Below are 24411 nucleotides of genomic sequence, written 5' to 3'. Positions count from 1 at the left end.
GGAGTCCTCTCTGTGGTGTTTGTTCTCTGGAGCTCGAGCCGAGGGCATCGTGTGCAGAGTGAGAAGACTCATGCTTCCGGCGGGAAGGGAGAGTTCTTTCAAAGTTCTTTCAAAGTTGCAAAAAAGTTGCAGTTGGTGAACAGTGCCGCTGTTCTCTGGAGTTTCTTGGTCCTTCAGGTTCAGGGCAGTCCTTTGAGTCCTCAGAGGTCGCTGGTCCCTGTCGGATGCGTCGCTGTGCAGATTCTTTGAGTCTGGAGACAGGCCGGTAGGGCTGGGGCCAAGTCAGTTGTCGTCTCCATCGTCTCTGAGGTGCTTTCATGACAGCAGTCCTTCTTCTTTGTTTAGGTTGCAGGAATCTGATTTCCTGGGTTCAGGGTCGCACCTAAATACTAAATTTAGGGGGGTGTTTAGGTCCCGGGCAGTAGCCAATGGGGAGGGGGACACATCCCTAATCCTATTGGGGGAATCCTCTAATCTCAAGATGGAGGATTTCTAAAGACAGGGGTCACCTCAGCTCAGGACACCTTAAGGGCTATCCTGACTGGTGGGTGACTCCTCCTTGTTTTTCTCATTATCTTCTTCTGCCTTGCCGCCAAAAGTGGGGGCAGTGGCTGGAGGGGTGGGCATCTCCACTAGCTGGGATGCCCTGGGGTGCTGTAACAAAAGGCATGAGCTGTTACAGTTCCTGCAGTGGGAGGTGAGAAGCACCGCCACCTAGTACAGGCTTTGTTCCTGGCCACAGAGTGACAAAGGCACTCACCCCATGTGGTCAGAAACTCGTCTGGTTGTGGCAGGCTGGCAGAAACTGGTAAGCCTAGCACCTGGAGTCGGACTGGTATTCAGGGGGCATCTCTAAGATGCTCTCCGGGTGTATTTTACAATAAATCCCACACTGGCATCAGTGTGCATTTATTGTGCTGAGAAGTTTGATACCAAACTTCCCTGATTTCAGTGTAGCCATTATGGAACTGTGGAGTTCATGTTTGACAAACTCCCAGACCATATACTCTTTATGGCTAACCTGCACTTACAATATCTAAGGTTTTGCTTAGACACTGTAGGTGCATAGTACTCATGCACATATGCCCTCACCTGTGGTATAGTGCACCCTGCCTTAGGGCTGTAAGGCCTGCTAGAGGGGTGACTTACCTATGCCACAGGCAGTGAGAGGTGGGCATGGCACTCTGAGGGGAGTGCCATGTCGACTTAGTCATTTTCTCCCACCAGCACACACAAGCTGTGAGGCAGTGTGCATGTGTTGAGTGAGGGGTGCCCAGGGTGGCATAAGACATGCTGCAGCCCTTAGAGACCTTCCGTGGCAACAGTGCCCTTGGTACCAGGGGTACCATTTACAAGGGACTTATCTGTGTGCCAGGGCTGTGCCATTTGTGGGAACAAAGGTACAGTTTAGGGAAAGAACACTGGTGCTGAGGCCTGATTAGCAGGGTCCCAGTGCACTTTCAATCATAACTGGCATCAACAAAAGGCAAAAAGTCAAGGGGTAACCATGCCACGAATGCATTTCCTTACAGTGACGACATGGTAAAAAGGGTATCTTCCAAAGGGAAGTGCCAGTGATTGCTCTGTCCATGAACAGCCAGCGCTTATCCTACTCTTCTCTCAACCACTCCACCAAGTAGCGGAGTTGGGCTGCCCTGTAGTATTGTTGGAGGTCAGGGATTCCCAGTCCCAGGGATCGGGCCATCTGAGGCTTGCTTTCTGCCCACACAAAGCGATTTATTTCACCCTTTTGTGCTTGAAGCAACCAGGGTGGAGGCTCAATTGGCTGAGCCTGGAACATAGAACAGACATTTTTATAGCTGCAGTTCTGACAAGCCATGAAATAGGGTAGAGTCTCCACTGGAACAGACACCTTTTTTAACGCTCTGAAAAAGGAGGTAATAGTTTATTATTGATGTCTCTGGGACTGTCAGAGCTATCTTTATGCCCAAGTATGGAACAGATAGTGTTTGCCACTGAAAGTGGTTTTGCTGGGCCAGTAGTGCTACCATCTCTTGAAGAAGCATAAGACTTACAGCCTGAGACTTCGAAAGGTTTATCTGGAAGCCCGGCACCTTCATGAAGACCTCTGTCTTCTGCAGAAAAGCAGGGAGAGCCTTCAGCGGGTCGTCCAGGGCGAATATGACATCGTCCACAAAAAGAGCTAAAGTGTGCTCATCCCTACTGAAAGTGGCACCCGTGATTTCTGGATTGTCCCTCACCCGTTGTGCGAAAGGCTACATATAGAGAGCAAACAGCACGGGAGATGGTGGGCAGCGCTGGCAGAATGCTCCAGCGTAGCCTGGCGGTATGGCCAGTGCACATGTTCAAATGCCTTCTCGGAGTCTATGCTAAGAAGAATTAGATCACGGCGCAAGCACTGAGCCTTTTCTAGGATGTGCAATATCCTCTTGGTATTGTCTCCGCACTCCCGATTGGGAATGAAGCAAGCCTGATCTGGATCAACCAGGCCCGGCATCAGCAGGTTCAAACGGGAGGCCAGAATGCCCATAAGTAATTTGATATCCACGTTAAGGAGGGAGATCGGTCTATAAGACCCGCATTATGGGGGTCATTCTGACCCTGGCGGTCTGACCGCCAGGGTCGCGGATGACTGAAGCACTGCCAACAGGCTGGCGGTGCTTCAAAGCCCATTCCGACCGCGGCAGTAAAGCCGGGATCGGAAAACCGGGTCCGGCGGTTTTCCCGCCGGATTTCCCCCGGCTGGGCAAATCCGCCAGGGCAGCGCTGCAAGCAGCACGGCCCTGGGGATTCTGACCCCCTTCCCGCCAGCCTGTTTCTGGCGGTTTTTACCGCCAGGAACAGGCTGGCGGGAACGGGTAGGGGCCCCCTAACAGGCTGGCGGGAACTGGCATGGGCAGTGCAGGGGCCCCCTAAGAGGGCCCCAGCCTGCTTTTCACTGTCTGCCTAGCAGACAGTGAAAAGTGCGACGGGTGCAACTGCACCCGTCGCACACCTGCAACACCGCCGGCTCCATTCGGAGACGGCTTCAGTGTTGCAGGCTGCCTTCCCGCTGGGCCGGCGGGCACTAACAATGTTAGCGCCCGCCGGCCCAGCGGGAAGGTTGGAATGGCCCCAGCGGTCTTTCGACCGCGGAGCGGCCATATGGCGGTTCCTGCCAGGCGGGCGCTGCCCGCCGCCCACCGGGGTCAGAATGACCCCCTATGTAGGGTCTTTCTCGGCTTTTGAGATCACCACAATGGATGCTTACAACATGGAGCACGGCATGGTACCCGGCCCTGTAAATATTAATTAAAGAGGCGGGTCAGGACAGGGGCGATACTGCTACAGAAACGTTTGTAGAACAGGGCCGGGAAGCCATCTGTCCTGGGAGACTTTAAGGCCTTCAATCACGCTATTGCGTAACTTACCTCCTCTATCCGATGGGGACATCCAATGTTGCAAGGCCTGTAGATGTCAGTATAGTCATACGGGCCTGGTTGAGGTAGTGGCAGGAGGTGTTGCAATGAGATTGCTGAGGAGAGTATAGATCTTGGTAAAACCCATGAAAGACATGAAAGACCGAGGCAATCTGGGTATCCCCCACCACCTTTGTCCCATGTAGGGCCTTAAATGACACCACTGCTGTTGCTTGTCTGTGGGCACGTAGACTATTAGCCAGGAAGCGCCTGCATTTATTGCCACCTACGTAAAAGGAGTGGTACAGGCGAAGTATAGCATACTCTGCCCTGTTGAAGTTATGGCCAGCAAGCTGTGCCCTGGCTGTCCCTTGCTTTCTCCAGACCCTTGGAGCCCTAGTTCTCTTATGTATCCTCTCTAGTTCACCCACCTGTTGCTGCAGTTGTTCCCCTTTTTCCTGTCACATTTTGTTATCCATTGCAGATATGGCGAAGAATTTTCCCCTAATGACTACCTTCAGCGTTTCCCATAAGAGGGAGATCGGTGTATCTGCTGTGTTGTTGATCTCCAGGATGGTAGTGATAGCTTTTGTTATCTGTGCCACCACCTCTGGTCTCTGGAGGAGGGTATCTCTTAATCTCCAGGGCTGGTATCCTCTGAGCAGGGGTGAAACATTTAACACTAGAGAGATCTGCGTGATCTGATAATGTGCGAGGCTCTACATCTAGCTAGCTAGGAGAGTTCTGGGTCTTCTTAGTGTCCAGAAAATGATCTAAACGGGCATATGTCTTGTGTTCATGAGAGTAGAAAGTATAATCCCTGGTCATAGTATGTCTTCCCTTCCATAAATTCCTGAGGCCTAGTTCCTCCAACCACCTGATCCCGGCTGGGGAAAACTCACCCGCCCCGAAACTAGAAATGAGCTGTCCATGTCATTGTCAAAGACAACATTAAAGTCACCCCCTATAAGCACTTGTCTGTCATGTATTGTCAAAACCTCAGAAAGCGCTCGATGAAGAAATGCCTCCTGACCTTCATTGAGTGCATACACTGACCCCAAAAGTAGTTGGAAGTCACCCAAGTGTATCCAGTATGCTAACAGGTGATCCTTAATTTCAGCAATCGTGTCCCCTACTCTCCCACGGAAGAAGCGTGAAGCTAGAAGTATGACCCCAGCCCCCTTGGCATCCAATGAGGAAAAAAAATGCACTGGGAAAGACCTAGAGTGAAGTCGATGATGATCTACAGGGGGTCAGATGCCTCTCTTGGATGAGGCACAGATCGACCTGCGTGTGCTCCAGATAAAAGAGGACAGCTTGGCGTTTAGTTGGGTGGTTCAACCCCTTAACGTTAAGGGTGACTGCTTTAAGGGTTGTGATGGGGAGGACAAGTGAGGTGTTGCTGCACTGTGGTGGCTCCATGTACACAGCCTGTCCGTATTCCGCTGGGATTAGGGATAGAGGGGAAGTCTGTCAAAGTGTCTGCGTGCTTGATCTTGCCTAAGAGAAATGTGCACCCTACCCCAACCGTGAGCAATGTAACAAAACAAACTAGCAATAACAAACCCCAATGGCGAGCTGGCACGAAGGTAAGACTAAGTACTGGGTGTTTAAAACCATGGAAGTCAGTCCACCCCCCACTCCTTCGCCACCCCCCCTCCCCCCGGCCACCTCCATCAAGATATCCTGTCAGCCATCCTGTGGTGACTGTGGGAGCTCTTCCAGGGGCTCCTCCAGCTGCAGGATTCTGTAGGCCTCCTTCAATGAGCGCAGTTGGTGCAATTTACCCTTCCATCAGAAAATGAGATGAATGGGATGGCCCCAGAAATAAGAGACCCCTTTATCTTTTAGCTGGGTACTGATAGAGCGGAAGTCTCTCCTCTTTTGTAAAGTGATTGCCTGTTACAGGAGCAGGGAGTGATCACGAAACTTCAGCGGGTGTTGGTCTCTCACCAGTCAGAGTATGGATTCTTTGAGGGGGAAATCATGGACACAGACTAGTATATCTGCTGAAGGCACATTTGAGGGTCTTGGCGGGCCCACCCTGTGCACTCTGTCTATCTGTATCACATTGTCAGAGTCATCTCCCAGGATAGGGCAGAAGAGGGTCCTGATGTACAAAGTGATGCCCTCTTTCTCTGCACCAGTTGCCTCTCCCTGTATGCGGATGTTGTTCCGTCTGGAGCGATTCTCCAGGTCCTCCGCATATGCTTGCAATTCTATCTGTTGCTCCTGGAGCCATATGATCTCCTGTTGGAGCTGCACAATCTCCCTGTCTTGACTGGTCTTGTGCTTCTCCAGGGTGGCCACTCTCTCTCACACCTCCACCAGCTCCCAGCATACCTCCTTCAGGTCCTGTGACAGCTCCCTCTTCACCAATTGCAGGTCATCCCTCAGTGATGTAAAAAGGCCATTGAGGAACGCCCAGGTCATCGGACCCTCTCCCCCTTCTTCTGCCACCAGGTGACTGGGCATCCCAGGAGGTTGGGCCTGCTTCTGTCCTGCCCACCGTGGGTTTGGTCGACATCTCTTTCAATGATCTATCTTTCTTAGATCAGGCAGTGGCCATCGTCTGCATGGTGCAGGGAGGGGACCAGCCCTGGCCAGCCACTGGCCCTCTACAGAACGTGGGATCCACCAGCCCTGACCAGCAACTCCTCTTTGAGGTAGTCTGGTTTCCGTGGAGCTTCCAGTCCATGGTCAAGGCAGGGACTGCTGCGTGAGCCCCAAGTTCCCAGGTGATGCCGAGTCCAGCCAGCAGCCAGGTCCCGGGGTGCGGAGACCCCTGCTTCACTGCCTCAAAGCCAAACAAGAGCCCCACCAAGGCCAAGAAACATCCGAACACTAGACAGCAGCTTCACTAGCTTAGAGGGATCACTATAGCAATCAATGCAGAGGTTAACAGGGTGACCAGAGGGTGGCAGGCAAGTTGTTGCATACACCGGTCTGTCTGGGGGCCCTTCCCATGAGTGGCCACACTGTCCTCCTCCCTCTGGACCGCTGCAGGTGCCAAAGATACGACGGTTAGCAGCTGCAGGGACAGGCTATCTATTGAACCTCAGGCCATGGCAAGGCGCAGGGCATCCCCAGGGCCCTGTGATGCCAATGGGGAAGGGGGCATGGGCAGTGCCGGCTGCACTGTTTTCGTAACTCCATCTGGCATTGGTGGCAAGGCAGTTATTAGCATCAAGCTGCCAGGGCATCTACAGGAAAAGATTGACCAGGGGATCAAGGCTCTCCAGGAGAAGGACAAGTGCAGCAGAATTTTTATTGGTATAGATGAGACAATGCTGGGTGGTAGGAATTTTGTGGATTCCTGCAGATTCTGGAAGGTTCCATCACAAAAACATGGGAAAAATGTGTGATTTCCAGCAAAGTTGGAGGTTTGCAGGGGATTGTGGGTACAAAAATGGTGCGGGGTGCATGTGAAACACACCACCCTGGAATCACCCAGATGTTTAGTTTTCAGATGTGTCTAGTTCTTGTGGATTTTTCTACATGGCAGCGTCCCAAAGTCCATAAATTGCAGCCCTCATCATTCCAAGTGGGACGATTTTGAGAGTAAACCAAGCTCTCATGGCCCAAATGTAAAAGTAAAACCCAAAATAATCAAATGCCTTGTTGCTTGCTGTGTGATAAGATGTTTTAGAGTGCGGGGAGCGCTGAAATACTGTTACCCCCTTCAGTTGAGGTGGGGGCGTAACCAGGCCCATATTGGTTGGTAGCCACCACCCCAATATATATATATTTTTTTTTATTCCCTGGCATCTAGTAGACTATCTGCCCCCTGGGGTGTGGATCAGGGGTAATTGCCCCATCTGCCCACTGGTGGGCAGAACAACTTTGGCCCCATTTATTTCAGGTGGAGATATGGCCATACCCCCACCCTCTTATTTTTTAAAAAAAACTTCCCTGGCCTCTGGTGGGCTTTCTGCCCCCCCCGCGGCAGATGGGCCTTCCAAAAATAGGCCCATCTGCCCCCAATGGGGGGCAGATATGGCCAACAGTAATGTGCCCCCATGGGGAGCGACCCTTATCCAAGGGGCTGCCCCCCTAAACAAAACACATGCATACACACACACCAATCCCTGGTGCCTAAGTGGTTTCTGCCCCCATGGGGGCAGATTGGCCTAACAAAAATTGGCCGATCTGCCCCCAAGGGGGGCAGAAATGGTCTAAATACAATTTGCCCCCCACCTCTAAAAAACAAAACAAAAAAACAATTTTTTTTTATCTCTGGTGCCTAGAGGTTTTTGCCACACCTGGGGGCAGATCGGCCTAATAACAATAGGACGATCTGCCCCTGGGGATGCAGAAAAGGCCTAAAATAAATTCTCCCCCTCCCTCAGGGAGCGACCCTTGCCTAAGGGGTCGCTCCCCACCTCTAAAAAACAAAACAAAAACAAAAAACATTTTTTTTTTTAGCCCTGGCGCCTAGAGGCTTCTGCCCCCCCGGGGGCAGATCGGCCTAATAACAATAGGCCGATCTGCCCTCGGGTGGGGGCAGAAATGGCCTAAAATATATTTGCCACACCACCCCATGGGCAGGTAACTCTTTCATCATTAAGGCTGCCCATCTCTGGAATGCCTTGCCTTCTGAACTCCGCCACGAACCATCAGAATCTCTTTTTAGGAAGAAGCTGAAAACTACTGTTTTTAGTTGTTAATCTGTCTTCTTCGGCACCTTCCAAGAATTTGTTGTACCTTTAGCGTTGGGATGCCCTAGGGTAGCTATGCGCTCTATAAATCCATAAAACTAAACTAAAACTAAACCCCCCCCCCCCAGGGAGCGACCCTTGCCTACGGGGTCGCTCCCCTTGCTTGACAGTGGCTCAAACAAAAAGATCCCCGTGTCTAGTGGTTTCTGCCCCCCTTGGGGGCAGATTGACCTAAAATTGGCTGATCTGCCCCCAAGGGGGCCAGAAATGGTCTAAAAACAATTTGTCCCCCAGGGGAGCGACCCTTGCCTAATGGGTCGCTCCCCATCTCTAAAAGAACAAACAAACAAAAAAAAAACACAAAAAAAAATTAGCTCTGGCGCCTAGAGGTTTTTTGCCCCCTTGGGGGCAGATTGGCCTAAAATCGGTCAGAAATGGTCTAAATACAATTTGCCCCCCAGGGGAGCGACCTTTGCCTAATGAGTCGCTCCCCATCTCTAAAAAAAAAAAAAACAAAAAAAAAAATTAGCCCTGGCGCCTAGAGGTTTCTGCCTCCCCTGGGGGCAGATCGGCCTAATAACAATAGGCCGATCTGCCCCAGGGGGGGCAGAAATGGCCTAAAATAAATTTGTCTCCCCAGCCCCCCCTCCAGGGAGCGACCCTTGCCTACGGGGTCACTCCCCTTGCGTGACATTGGTGCAAAAAAAATATCCCCGTGCCTAGTAGTTTCTGCCCCCCCTTGTGGGCAGATTGACCGAAAATCATTTGATCTGCCCCCAAGGGGAGCGACCCTTCCTAATGGGTCGCTCCCCATCTCTAAAAAACAAAACAAAAAAAAAAATATACACAGAAAAAATGTGCCCTGGCGCCTAGAGGTTTCTGCCCCCCCGGGGGCAGGTCGGCCTAATAACAATAAGCTGATCTTCCCCCAAGGGGGCAGAAATGGCCTAAAATAAATTTGCCCCCCCCACCCCCCTGGGAAGCGACCCTTGCCTACGGGGCCGCTCCCTTTGCGTGACTTTGGCGCAAAAAAAAGATCCCCGGTGCCTAGTGGTTTCGGCCCCCCTTGGGGGCAGATTGACCTAGAATCGGCAGATATGGCCCCAAATGGCCTAAATACAATTTGCCCCTCCAGGGGAGCGACCCTTGCCTAAGGGGTCGCTCCCCATCTGTAAAACAACAACAACAAAAATCTCCGGTGCCTAGTGGTTTCTGCGCCTCTTGGGGCCAGATCGGCCTAATTAAAATAGGCTGATCTGCCCCCCAGGGGGGCAGAAATGGCCTAAAATAAATTTGCCCCCCAGGGGAACGACCCTTGCCTAAGGGGTCGCTCCCCTTGCGTGAAATTCACAAAAAAAACAAAACTCCCTGGTGTCTAGTAGTTTCTGTCCCCCTTGGGCTAGCGCTCCCTCTAGGCTCTGTGCCCAGGACGTAATGGTTACGTCCTGGGCACACGAGCACTGTGCCGCAGGACTTAACCATTACGTCCTGGGCACAGAAGGGGTTAAAACTGAAGGATGTCTTCCACCTCACATGTCTGCCATGTAGTCTCTCTTGTGCAGCAAGGACATTTCAACTGATTAAATTAATATTTTTAGACATTAGGAACACATCCTATTTTTTGTGGTCATAATCAAGTGTTTTGAAGGATACATGAGAATCATAACCTGTCTTTAAAATACGTTTTATAAAGATTGGGAAGGGTGGGAATGACATTGTGAAAAGACAAGTGCAGATTTTTGGATGAGTAGGTGTAGTTTCAAGGATATACCATCCCAGTGAATGCTAGAGACCAAAAGCAGTCTGAGAAAGTGCAATAAGACCTGCACCCACTTCAGAAGACAACGCTCAATCGACGTCCTTCATGGGCGTTATAGAGTAATATGCCAAGTTTGTCAGGGAATTTGCTGCCAACATTGATGTATTTGCATTCCATGCACTTTTGTGAAAAGATAAGTCATTTGTGAGAGAAAGAACTGAGCAGAAGGCATTTGAAGATATAAAGAAGGAAATTGTCAATGCTGGCTGGTGGTAAAACATTGTCACAACTGATGCAGGTGTACAGCGTATGGGTGCAATATTACCACAATCTCACAATGATGTAACAAAAATGGCCTTTGACTCCCTATCTTTGCCTACACCTGAAAGACTACTTTTTCATTGAAAGGGAGTCACTGGTGGTGATTGGGGAACCAAACACTACAAGACATATATCTGGAAGTTGAATGTTCTATTGTGAACAGATCATAAATCTTTAGTTAATATTTGCAACAAGATGAAGCAGTCTGTTTATGAGAATGCTGCTGCTTCTTAGAGTGCATTCCTAGATAGTGTAACAAGGAGACTGATTGGCTCTGCATAATACCAATAAGGCAGGAAGAGATGGTGATGGAAGCCTGTAAAAACTATGAGACTGAAGAGATAGTTTTGAACATGCAAGATGTTGTGATAGTGTAGTCTAGGTGAAAGAGTGGAAGTTGTCTCTTAAATCATACATGATTTTGAAAAAAGTCAAAACCTTGGTAAAGAAGGAAAGAAAGGTTTCCAAAGAGAGCTATGTGTGTGAGAGGCAGTTTTTCAAGAGTGGGACTTAGGGCCAGATGTAGGAAACTAAAATTTTGAGACAAAATTGGATGCAGAAAGGTGTCTCAGACACCTTCTGCGACTCGCTATGGGGTCGCAAAGACCCACCTCATCAATATTCATGAGGTGGGTCGCAGTTTGCGACCCCATAGCGAGTCCCTGCACTCACAGGGATGGTGGCCTGCTGTAGTCAGCAGACCTCCATGTCTGTGACTGCTTTTTCAATAAAGCTGTTTTTTTTCTCCAATTTGCAGCCCGTTTTCCTTAAAGGAAAACGAGCTGCAAAATAAAAACTAAACCGAAACAATTTGGTTTCGTTTTTTTCAGAATAGGCAGTGGTCCATAGGACCACTGCCTGCTCTGAAAAAATATTTTTTTCGCATTCACAAAGGGGAAGGGGTCCTATGGGGACCCCTTCCCTTTTGCGAATGAGTTACCACCAGTGTGACACTGGTGGTAACTGCGAGTTGGTTTGCGACCTCATTCGCGGTCACAAAGCAACTCTGAATGGCGATGCGGTCGCAAATAGGAAGGGAACACCTCTTCCTATTTGCGAGTCGCATTCCCAAATTGCGAGTCAGTACCGACTCGCAATTTGGGAATGAGCATCGCGTTCGGCCTTTTGCATGCCGCAAACTGCGTTTTTCGCAGTTTGCGACATGCAAAAGGCTTCGTACATCTGGCCCCTAGTTGTCAGTGTGTGTCAAAGTAGTGGGTTATGCAAGATGATGGCTGTGTGCCCCTAGGGAATATTAACCAAAGGTTAATCAAGTTAGCTCATCAGGGACACTTGGCTCAAATCTTGACTAAGAAATGATTGAAAGAAAATTCTGGTGGCCGAGTCTAGATTTTAATTTATTGGGCTCTAAGATTTAGGGGTGGACATAAAAAGGCACATTCCGCACAGCTATCAGTCAACTTCCACTAATCATTAGTTGTTTTATGGATGCCTGTTCATGACGACAACAGGCTGCTAATTTAAAAGCCTTTGAGCTTTAGGTGTAGAGCTGCAGTTCAAAAGAGCCTAGAATGCTGCTGTGGAACAATACAAAATCATGCAAAGGGGCTGTCAGGATACTCGTGACATGGCTAATCCACACAGAAATTGACACCATATTGATGAAATGAAGAATGAAAAGGCACTCGACAGTTGTGTCAGGGACATTCAACACTACAGATGTTTTTTAAACCAATAGGAGGCCTTAATTGTTTCTTCCTGGAGGTGGGAATGTACCCATTTTGCAGTATTTTTTTCAGAATGCAGTACACAAACCTGAGCTTAGTTCTGCAGAATCCATATAGCTACTGGACCAAAATACTTACCTTCTCTGAATTAGGTACAGCTCAGATTAATAAATAGAAGTCCCTCAAACACTAATATCATACATATTTTGGCTGTAGTCATTGGATTTTTTTTTAACAAGTTGACTGATTTACACCAACTGAAAAAATCAAAAAAACGTTATTGCTCTATCCTATGATTTTTTTCACTCTCACTCTTCACAATATCCTTATGAATGTTCAACTGGGAAATGCATCTTTGGAGAAGCCCCATCACTCCTCTTACATTGACAAATTTGCACTAAACATTTTACAATTTTAGATTGGGCAAAAGGAACACTGTTATGAGTGATCCCATGAATGATGTTTCCATAGAAAATAAGACTGAACTACGGAAACCACCAATTATGCAATATATCAAATATGAATTGTGGTTTACTCTTGCTTTGCATCAATTTCAGGAAGCTTGAGGGACTTTGTACCAGCGGCGACACATACAGGGCAGGCATGCACTGGATGATTCTTAGTGAAGCCCCAATGAGATGGTAATGCAGAGCAGAGCCTGTGAATGCCCGATGGAGCAATTCTCATAGATTAAAGAGGCGCACTGGAACATATCACCAACAAGTATATAAAAAGAAGGGGTTGGAGGGATCTGTAAGAACAAGAAAGACTCAAGAATACATGCAGGGCCTCACATACCAAATTTGCTAAGCAGCAGAAAAGTAGAGCCCGATCCTAGTACTTAGCAGAGAAAATACATTCTTTAGTATATATACACTCCCGTGCAAAAATGAAGTTCCTAATATGGAATTAATGAGCTCCAAGCATCAGTTTAGGTAGAACTTTCTCACCGTTTCCAAGGAGGATCTATTTTTTCTTATTGAATGTTCTTTTTTTTTATGCTCGGGGTTCATCTCATCTCAGGTTGCAGGTGTTCTAGGATGAAAATACTACAACAAATCTTGACGTGTTCCTACACCTCTTCTCAATCCATTATTTATGGAAATGTGCAGGGTTTAGAGGTACTAGTCCCTGGGTGGAAACTACTCAGATTTCAAGAGGAAACATAAAACCATTCTAGGTAAACATCAACTATGATGATGATATTGGCAATTAAGGGCCAGATGTATGACCCAGAGTTTTGCGACTCATTTGCAAGTCAAAATTGCAAATCACAAAACCATATGCACAACAGTGTTCTTCATACTGTTTGCGATTCCCAATTGGGTCGCAAACGACCTACCTCATTAATATTCATAAGGTAGGTCGCAATTTGCGACCCTATTGGGAATGGCTGCACTCACTGGGATGGTGGCCTGCTGGAGACAGCAGATCACCATGTCTGTGACTGCTTTTATATAAAGCAGTTTTTTTATGCAGCCCATTTTCCTTTATGGAAAATGGGATGCATTTGAAATACAAAAATGAAACGTTTTCTTTTAATTTTTTCAGAGCAGGATAGTGGTCCGTGGGACCACTGCCTGCTCTAAAAAAATATTTCCGCTACCATTCACAAAGGGGAATGGGTCCCATGGGGACCCCTTCCTGTTTGCAAATGGGTTGGCATCAATTTGAAATTGGTGCTAACTGCAATTGTTTGGTGACCGCATTCATGCTCACAATGCAATCATACATCGCACTGCGAGTCGCTATCATGAAGGGAACGCCCCCTTCCTAATTGCAACTCGCAAACCGATTTTACGAATCACAAAATACGGTTTGTACATACCAAACTGCTTTTTTCTTGTCACAAACGGCCCAATTCTGTGAATTCTGCGCACATGTGGCCCTAAGTGTCTTGCTTGTCTAGTGATGATATTCAAATTTCTGCTTGAATTTGCTCCAATGTTGCTCTACTCAAATTAGAAATGGCAGAAATGAAACACAACTACACAGCCCTTCCTGATAAACATGCAGTGGGTTTGGCTTAAAGGTTATAAAAGTATCTATCAACACAGCACCACAATGAGTTTGAAAACCAGGCTTGAAATCAATAAATGCATAAAGGACTAGAAAGTTTTTTATTGATGAACGTCCCTGATGAACTGTACAGCTGTGACAATCCTTCTATTTTCCTTTGTGTTAGCGGTTTATTTGTGTGCTTTACTTCTTCAGCTCAGTTTGTGGCCTTCTAAACCCAAATGATACCCCAAATTATATATATAGTACTCATTAGGACCCTTTGTATGGCCTAAGATTTTTTAGACCCTAAATTGGTCTTCCCAGTCTGCCATCTTGATAAGGTCATGTTTCAACTCCTTCCTTCAGGTCCGAGTTGGTGGCAGCAATATGTAGTTTTAGTGCAGTTATAACTATTGCACCCAGTAGTTACACCTGCTGCCCTCTTCTATGTAGATTAAATCTAGCAACCTGATGTAAACAATGCTGTGTTGTATTTTTTAATGACTGTGAATGATCGCAAACATTAGGTGCCTGAATTTGGCAAGAATTATTGCGAATGTTGGATGAAGAGCAGCGCAGCTGAAAGCCTGATTACGATCACCTTTGGTGCACCAGTCATTATGGTAACCCTGAGATGCCTGTGAACATATTTTATTATAAACAGTAAATGCAAGTTAGAAGATGACTGCTGCCCACAGAGAAACTACAGTAACAGCACCCCCACACACACGTGACCCAGCTTCTTGTTCCTCTCGTGGCTTAATTTGTCCCTAGGCCCTGTTTCATAGCATTACATTGGGTTTCCTGCCAAAGAAGGCTCCTAGAGATTCTCCTTTCTGACAATGCCTTGTGGGTGCCTGGTCTATGCAGAACCACCATCAAGAATAAAAAGACTACCCTAGTTGTTTGATTGGGATTTTAAACTTCATGGATGCACTGACACAGATTGACAGTGGTTTGCAGCATAAACGCTAAGGACTGTGAATATAAACTAGACCCTCACTCCAACTTTTTGAAGATCTCTTTAGCTTGGTAAACATCCTTTTTTATGACTTTTTTATTACGAAAGTCGTGGTTAACGAAAGCGTAACAATGCTTTTTTTAACCACGACTTCGTATTTTTGTGCCTTAACTACGTATGTTCTGAACAACGAACATGCGTGGTTAAGGTACAAAGAAGGGAGTTGGCGAAGGTAAGTGGTGGGTTTAGGTTTTGGGGTGAGGTTGGGGGGTGGGGCGTTTTTGGTTTTGGGGAGGGGGTGAGGGGTTAGGGGGTTTTAGGTTTTGGGGTGGGGTTGGGGGGGTGGGGTGTTTTTGGTTTTGGGGAGTGGGTGGGGGGTCAGGGGGTTTTAGGTTATGGGGTGGGGTTGGGGGGGTGGGGTGAGGGATGTAGGGTGAATGGTGCCTATTGCTTATGATTTTATCAGGAATGCCTTTACAATGAAATATCGTTGTTAAGGCATTCGTGGTAAAATCATTAGTAGTAAGGACGAGGTCGGTGTTCCGACCTCGTTGTTAAGGTTAGTTGTTGTTTTTAATTTGGTGTTCCGTCATATAATCCTTTAGCTTTTATGGCAGTGCTTCCTGAATGTGAAGTTGCATACTGTCTGTTTTCTCAAGTATAGGAATAAGCCTTAGACAGTTTTGAAGCTCTCACGATCTGTCTTCTATTGCTATTTACTTTAGCTATATGGAAGCCCCCATTCAGTCCAAGGAGTCCAGAGATGGGAACACAGAGAGCCTAGCAACTCTCTTTAACCCCCAACAGAGTTAGCATAGGTGCCCAAGAACCATCCTTCTTCTGATGCAGGTGAGATATGTTTGACTCTTCCTTCTTGTACAACTTTCTCAGTGCAACACTCAAGAGGACCCCTGACCCTTCCCTGCAGAAGTATTTAGGTTTGTCACCTCTCAAAGTGGAGCTTTTGACTCCAGGGGCTTGATTTAATTTTTCACAGATGGACCGCCATCCTCCCATGTGGACAGAGTAAATCACTCTGTCCTCATGGTGGAGGGACCGCTTGTCAAATTTATAAGTGCGAGGCAAGCAGGCACTCATTTGTAATGCATTATAAATGCATATCGCTGTTTGGTGCAGGGATGCGCCAGCATGATGCAACTCTGCACCAAACAGTATTATTTTCTTATTTTTGAAAAGGAAATCCAGAAAGTAATACTCCCCTCTCTATAGAGTCATCTCCAATGGCAGGGGGATATTATTTGCTGTTTACTGTCCCTCAACACCAGGGTTTGCTTGATAGTAAAAAAAAATGGCCAGATGTCTGCCCATCTTCAGTGGGTGGTAGGACATGTAGCCATTTATTCGAAGGCCCTTACTCCCTCGGGCTGTTGTAGAGGTTTGGCTGTGGCAGTGATGGAGTGGTCACTGACGTAGCCAAATCTAACATCCACCCACAATTAAATCAGGTGGATGGGCCATTATGTTGGCTGTGTGTATACTCTTTTGTCCGCCGTTGCAATGGAGTATACATGCTGCCAACAAATAAGTCAAGTCCTACGTCTCTAACAGCCCCAGATCAAAAGATATACACATTTCACGTTACAATCAACTATTAACCCTAAATTGTGAGATAAAAAGATTTCCTGTTCCTATAACTCTTCAATGTGAACTCTATGACAATTCATTCCTCTTAATATGAAGGTCGCTTTTGTTCCCTAAAGATTGGATTATTTGTATTTTCCTACAGTTTATGGTGTTCGCATTCAGTAGTGACCAAGGACAATGTTATGTTACCTTGTTTGACTGGAAGATGGCAAATGCTGTCCTTTTTTATGAATGCATTTCCCTCAATTAGTAGTTAAGAACAGGGTATATTGTCTTAAACATGGGTGCCAAGATTCACTACTCCCTTCTGTGTGCTATTTTGTTGTTTTACCTGATTTGTATTATCTTACCCGATTTGCATACATTTCTTTGTCTGGTTCCTATTCTTACACTACAAAATATTTATATATATGAACAATGACTAAAGTGATGATAGAAAATAAATGTCCCTGGACATTCCTTTTGTACTCAAACTGTACTAATTATGCTGCTCTGTACTTAAAGGCCATCTTCACACCGCCTTCTCTTAGCACGGCCTCAAATGTGCCTCCAAATTGCCCATAGAGTCAAGGAGTCTTGGGAGGTTGGCTTTCCACCACAAAGTACCCAAAGTGCTGGCTACTGGATAATGCTAGCTATCTCTGTTTTGATATTTCTATGTTGTCCATGCAAATGCCGAAATTGGGGAAATGCCTTACAAGTGACTTCTCAAAAGGTCTAGAACATTAAATAATATTTTCCATACACGAGGCTGCCCATCACTCTTACATTTGAAAAACGAGCTAAAATGCATCTCTTCACAGAGCACTTATAAGACCCGCCCAGCTTGTTCGTTTTTTGGGCTGTAACAGAGAAGACAAAATACACCCTACCTTTTCCAACCTATGTGCATGTTGTTGACGGGGGGTGGGGGCCATGCTAATGTGGCAATCATATCCTACCCCTCCTTTCAGTCGTGCAGAGCTCTGAGAGAGTGCGCCCTCACCCGAGTAAAGCTTCCTAAAAAGCACCTCCACTCTTCAGATGCCGACTGATCACAGTGCGCCTCAACAGGAACCCGGGGTCCTTCTTCTCATGAACAGTTTAGACCTAGCAAATGTCTGCAATTAATTCAGTTGTTTTTTAAAGGTATTTCATCAGGGTTGTTGCACATTATACTTATACAGTTTCGTAACTAACAATGAACATGTAACTAATTTTTCCCTCACAACATCTTTAGCTGCCTTTAGCTAATTTTAGAAAAACTGTGAATTTTCTTGTTTTGCCATGTCTAAACTAAACGCCTAATAAATGCACATTTTACTAACGAACCATCTGTCGTTGGTTTCTGGACAGAGTTTTCCGAACCACTTCAAAAATGATTTTTCAGACTTTCTAGCTGCTTAAAAGTTTGCTTTCAAATGTATGACTGCCCGTTGGATTGGCTAGATTGGCGCATGCTTACTAGGTCCAAAGAGGTAATTGTCTGCTGGCTTGCATTAGTTAACACGCGCTTAGGGAAAGGGAACTGCAACTGTACCTTAGCTAATGTATGTTAAAGCACTCGGAGTTTGTAACAGAAGAGCGAACGAACTTCACATTTCCAGGGAAGTGATGTTTCATGACACATTAAAGCTCTTTCTCTCTGCTGCGTTTGAAGGCAGAGAGGAATACTTCATAAGAAAGTGACTGATTGAACAGATTGGGCGATGCAGCTACATCGCAGCTTGTCACCAGGATGAAAGACATCACAGCTTGGACTGTCTGCTCACGCCAACAGCTAATTAATGATGGCAAAAAAGGCTTCATCGAGCGTGTGGTTGCACCACAGGCTGGAACTTGGAGTCATTCTGATTTGTGGTGGTCTGAAGCGGCTGTTTCATTGAGTGGGCCATGGTTCCCTCCTAGTGCATTCTTCCTGCTTTGGGGTGCTGCTTTGTGAACGGCTAAGGTTTGTTTAAGTTTACTAGAGAAGGCTAAGCTTTCGACACCACGAAAAATAGTAGACTGTTCAGAGTGATGGCTCTATTTAATGGGCGTGGAGACTTTGGTAGATCCTGTCCCGAGATTATGTTAATGAGGTGATCTATGATCTCCGTTGAGTGATTCCAGCCTCCTAGGACAAAGTAGAGCTGGCCACAGTCTGGAGTATCCCATGGTGCTGCTTTCTCCAAACATCCCTTTTTACCACTGACCTCCTGCGTACATAGTTACTCCTCACCCATGTACAAAGGCCTGCCTCGTTCAATCTTGACAAACCTTTTTGTTCTGACCATCTTCCAAGTGGCCAATTATACCGCACCTTTAGTTTAAAAAAATGTACTTTGTTAAAATTGCTATATATACATATATTTTTTTTTCTGGTGGCACCTCGCACTTTGCACTTTCATTTTTATGAAATAATAAATTCTTCAATAAAAAGCAATAAGTCGTATTGCCCACACCATACAGGGGCAGATTCCAAATTTTAGTTGCCTTCAAAAAGTAAGCTTCAAAAATAGTGAATTAAACAGGCAATTAAAAATGTAAGGAGGAACAAGGTCAAATATATCAATTTGCCTGGAACAGTTTATAGATGCCTACAAGTCAAAGCTACATTTTCATCTTCCACCTATGAAACCGCGTCTATCAAGTTAACAAGTCAATACATCAAAACTGATAATATGTCATCAACAGTACCCCAGCACTTGTGGGTAAATAACAAAAGTGGACAATAAAAATTGAACTATTTAGTTTAAGCTAATGGCAGAATAACTTCCAGTGAGCGAGAAAATAACCAAATTATACCGCCAATAGCATTGATCTGTAAACATAAATTAAATCCGTGTAAGACAACAGCTTTACTTAATGAAGAAGGAAAATGTTTGATGAGTTACAGAGCATGACGGAAAATAGAAAAATTAAGAACTCCTAACACACTTTAAACCTCTCAAATATTGGTGTGAAGATAAGGTTCTTCCCAAGATATGAAATAAGGAATAGGCTAGAAAAATGCTATGGCTTCCAACTTACACATGGAACAGCTGGATGTATTCATGTAAGAAAATTGTAATGTTCTATGATGGAAGGAACCAAGAAAGCATTTATGGCTTACAAATAATTAACCAAAAATGTAAAACAGGCCAAACAAAAAGGAGACCTACATTTGGATAAAATAGGCATCCTTGGGCAAAGGGTGAGAGAGGAAGGAGCAATTCACCAGAACTCAAGGTAAAGGATGAAATACAGGTCGAATTATAACAAACTTTAATAAGAGTTGGCAACATGAGTATCTCCATCTCTGACCAATGTGCATTTTTTTCGCCCAATGATCTTTCTCTTCTTTGTTATCTGGCTCCATTAATCATTTACCTGGTTCCCTCAGGTGATGGCTAAACTCAGACTGAGTTCTTAAACCGTTAAATTCCTTGGCAAAAGACATGGAAACCACAACACAACAACTGCAAGGTCTATCATGCAACTTGAAAAAGATAGGTTCTGAGTGTGTGTACAGGACAATGTCCATTGATCAATGTGATGATTCGGTGAAAAGAACTCTTGAATCCGAGGAGCAGGAACTGAAAATATTCGACCTCCATTCCTGATTTTGTGTGAGCATAACCACAGTCTGCAGGCCTGCCAGGTGGAACTTCTTGTTTGCTGATATAAATACATTCTTTGTGTCAGAAATGTTTTGATCTGATGATAATGGATCCCGCATACCATGTACAAGGACCTAAGCAGACTTTTGTCTGCAAGGGGAAACCGACGTAATGAGCGGTGGGCTGCTGATTCATGATCTTGCTATTTCAAGCACATCGATGCTTAAGCAGTAGCATTTCACAGTTTCTGCAGGTCTTTTGTTAGATTTTCATAGGCTCATCTAGATGAAAAGTCTGACATATCTGGCTGTTTCCAGCACTAGGTAGTCAGCTATTTAAAAACATTTCTTAAAGGGGCTGTCCAGTGTAGATTAAAACACAGTTCTCATTGCCCTGCCCTGCATCTTACAATTATCAATAGGCATTGTAGGATGTTTGATGATGTCAACTGGGTTTTTGAGATCTATTGCAACATCATTCACAGGATATCTCCTTTACAACCTGCGGATGAAAGCACTAAACATGTATTACCATAATCTATTGGCAGTCGACAATCACTACTAATTAGGTTGATTTTAACTGTCAATTATGATAAGACATTGATGAGTGGATGTGTCGCTTATGAACTATAGCCTTTGCCATAGAACAGCTGAATGTTGCCATTTCATTGTAGCAGTAGGGATAGGGGTCCACACAGGGAGAGGAGTCCTCTTTATGTTTGTTTTGAGCAGCACTTCCTTGCTGAGTCGTGAAAACATAATGACCATTCGACTATGGGTTCTCACCTTTGTGCCTATTTTTTTTTTTTTGCACGCCCATGTAGGCTCCGCTTCATTGTCTCTTCATCTGCTCACTGCGTATTGTCCTCTTTCCTCTCCCTGCAGATTCAACCTGATATCCACGTCTCTTGTCTGGCCTGCTGGAGCCTATTCCCAAGTTCCATTTTGTGCCTCTGTCCCGGCTCATTGGTCCTTTTCCACCTGCTTACAGTTCAGGAACCTTTCTGAGTCACCTATACTTGGTCCCTCTGCGTACTCCACTGCTGCACACCTTAGTTGTGACTCCGCGCCACTAGCATCCTCTGATTTTTATAGTGTTCCTGCATCCTCCTCATTGTTTATCATCTCACCCCTCCTGCAATTTGTACTGCCTTACCTGGCCAAGGTCTGGGTTGTGCGCCGACTGTCTGTCCGAACTCAGATGCCATCCTCCTTTGTCCTTCCCTGCTCATTCTTGCTTGTTACCCCCCAGTCTTCTCTTCAGCTCTCAGTCTGATACCGGGTACAACGCTCTGCTTGCATCCAGCCTCGCCTGGTTTACCTTGGAGATTCAGAGCACGCTCAGCCCATCACCAAGCATCACACATGAAAGTATGTGCTAATACGCAAGTGATTGTCAACTGAACAGAAATACGAGTGACTAATTAGTATAAACTAGAAAAAATATATAACACAAACTTAATCTTTGATTATAATCAAATGTGACAATAGGGAATCTGACAATACGTTAGAATGTGGGACTTCAAGCATTATTACGTGCAACACATATAAACGGGTAAAATAATAACCAAAAGCATAACGGCTTATAGTAAAAACAGATCGTGCTTATAAAAGTGCAAACTATTATATAATGACTAGCAAATATACAGAAACTCATTTTACATCAAAGAACTTTATTATGTTTTCATGTGGGTTTCACTATTTTTTTCTGGCCTTGAAAAAATTAAATGACAAGAAACATGTATATATGTTGGTGGTATGACTGTCGAAATACAAATAAATGAAACAATACACATATTTCGGAGAAAACTATTCAAACGAATCACGAGCAAATACGAATGTTAACCAAATTACTTTCTTTTTTGTTAGTTACATCTTATTTATAGAGGGAATAAGGGTCAGTTGAAATTTTAATAGATGTACTTGAGAATATTCCACGAAGTCTACCCTGATGTTATTAAGAATGTTGCATTGATATAAATAAAAATGGGTGTCCCATTATGCCTTAGAAGCTGGTGCCTACAGTATGATATCACTGCGTTCTTCCTTTTCGATTTAGAGTACAATTATGACTCATCCATCTCCTCTTTTTCTGAACTGACTGCTTCCAAGATCATTTGAAGACTGGCTCAGCACTTGCTGAATCAACACTGAATCAACACAAAACTAGTGCAAATCAAAATCAGTTATGGTTGTAAAAGGTGTGTGGGCCTGATTAGCCAGATGGAAGTCAAGATCAAATTTATTGATAAGCCTTAACTAGAGTGAAACCGGTCCTTGGTTGCTTGTATTCTGGTTTAGAGATGACCTGGCCTAGCAGCTCAGGGTTGACTGTTCTCATTGAACATGGTCAAGAGTGATTTGCAATGGCTGGGTCCAGACTAAAGTGGCATTGTGTGCAAAATAGCAAGTGCTTTGCGATGCGACCCTGTAAGAAAGTAGCCTCTTTGTAGCATGGTTACCCCCATTTTTGGCCTGTTTGTGAGTGTGTGTCAGTGTGTTTTGCATGTCTCACTGGGATCCTGCTGGTCAGGACCCCAGTGCTCATAGTTTGTGGCCTAATGTGTGTGTTGTCAGTAGTGCCTAACTGTGTTACTGAGGCTCTGCTAACCAGAACCTCAGTGCTTATGCTCTCTCTGCTTCTAAATTTGTCACTATATGCTAGTGACGTCATTTACCAATTTCAATTGGCACACTGGACCCCACTTATAAGTCCCTAGTATATGGTACCTAGGTACCCAGGGCATTGGGGTTCCAGGAGATCTTTAGGGGCTGCAGCATTTCTTTTGCCACTCATAAGGAGCTCAGAGAAACCCTTCCACAGGACTGCCATCTCAGCCGGTGTGAAATTGTGCACACATTATTTCACAGCCATTTTCACTGCATTTAAGTAACTTATAAGTCACCTATAAGTCTAACCTTCATTTACTGAAGGCTAGGAGCAAAGTTACTAAGTGTGAGGACACCCTTGCGCTAGCAAAAGTGCCCCCACGCACTCCAGGGCCAATTCCCCAGACATTGTGAGTGCGGGGACGCCATTAGACGTGTGCACTACATATAAGTCAATACCTATGTGTAGCTTCACAATGGTAACCCTAAATATGGCCATGTAAGGTGTCTAAGATCATGGAATTGTCCCCCCATTCCAAATCAGGTATTGGGGAGCCAATTCCATGCATCCTAGGGGCTCCACCATGGACCGCCGATACTGCCAAACCAGCTCTATGAGGCTTGCACTGCAGCTACAGCTGCTGCCACCTCACAGACAGGGGTCTGCCCTCCTGGTGTCTGAGCAGCTCAGTCCCAGGAAGGCAGAACAAACCATTTCCTTTGGAAGGAGGGTGTTACCTCCTCTCCCTTTGGAAATAGGTGTTACAGGCTGGGGAGGGGTAGCCTCCCCCAGCCTCTGGAAATGCTTTGAAGGGCACAGATGGTGCCCCCCTTGCATAAGCCAGTCTACACCAGTTCAGGGACCCCCAGTACCTGCTCTAGCTCAAAACTGGACAAAGGAAAGGGGATTGACCACTCCCCTGTCCATCACCACCCCAGGGGAGGAGCCCAGAGCTCCTTCAGTGTGTCCCAGACTTCAGCCATCTTGTTTTCCAAGGTGTGGGGACACTCTGGAGGCCTCTGAGTGGCCAGTGCCAGCAGATAACATCAGAGGCCCCTCATGATAGGTCCATTCCTGATAAGATAGCCAATCCCCCTCTCAGGGCTATTTAGGGTGTCTCCTGTGGGTTTCTCTTCACATTCTGCTTGCAAGTTTTCATCAGGAATCCTCTGCAACTACTACTTCATTCTCTGACCTCGGATCAACTGCAGACTGCTCCAGGAACCGCTGTAAAAGCAACAAAGTATTCAGAAGGGCTACGTTTCCTCTGCAACTTTAGCTCCAACAAGCAACTGCAACAGTTTCCACGGTGTGCATGCTCTGGGGACTCCCTGTCTTCATCCTGCACCAGAAGGACTGAAGAAATCTCCTGTGGAGTGATGGAGTCACTTCCCTGCAGGCACCTTCTAAGTCAACAACTGGTTCTCTTGGACTCCTCTCCTGGTGACAAGCATGCTCCTTGGAACACAGGTGGTGGACCCCTTCAACACAGACTGTCCTAAGGTCCTGCTGTCCAAATTTGGAGGAGGTAAGAGCTTGCCTTCCCCGTTTGCAACAGTACCCCTGTGCTCCTCGTCATTTTTTCCTTCCTGAGGCCTCTGTGCACTATTTGCAAGAAGCCTTTGTGCACAGCCTGGTCTACGTCCCCAGCACTCTATCCTGCGATGCTCATCTTGCTGAGTTGTCCTCCGGCGGCTTGGGGCTTTCTTTTGTAGTGCTGCAACAACTGCAATTTGCACCTTCTGCGTTCCTGTGTCCTGGGTCCTCCATGGGTGCTGCCTGGTCATCTATGGGTTCCCTCCAGTGTTGGGAGCCCCCTCTGCCTCTTCAGTCTGAGTTGAGACCCCCAGGTCCCTCCTGGGTCCAGG

Source organism: Pleurodeles waltl, chromosome 8 (assembly GCF_031143425.1).
Source record: "Pleurodeles waltl isolate 20211129_DDA chromosome 8, aPleWal1.hap1.20221129, whole genome shotgun sequence".
NCBI classification, from domain to species: domain Eukaryota; kingdom Metazoa; phylum Chordata; class Amphibia; order Caudata; family Salamandridae; genus Pleurodeles; species Pleurodeles waltl.
This window is presented reverse-complemented; position numbering follows the sequence as displayed.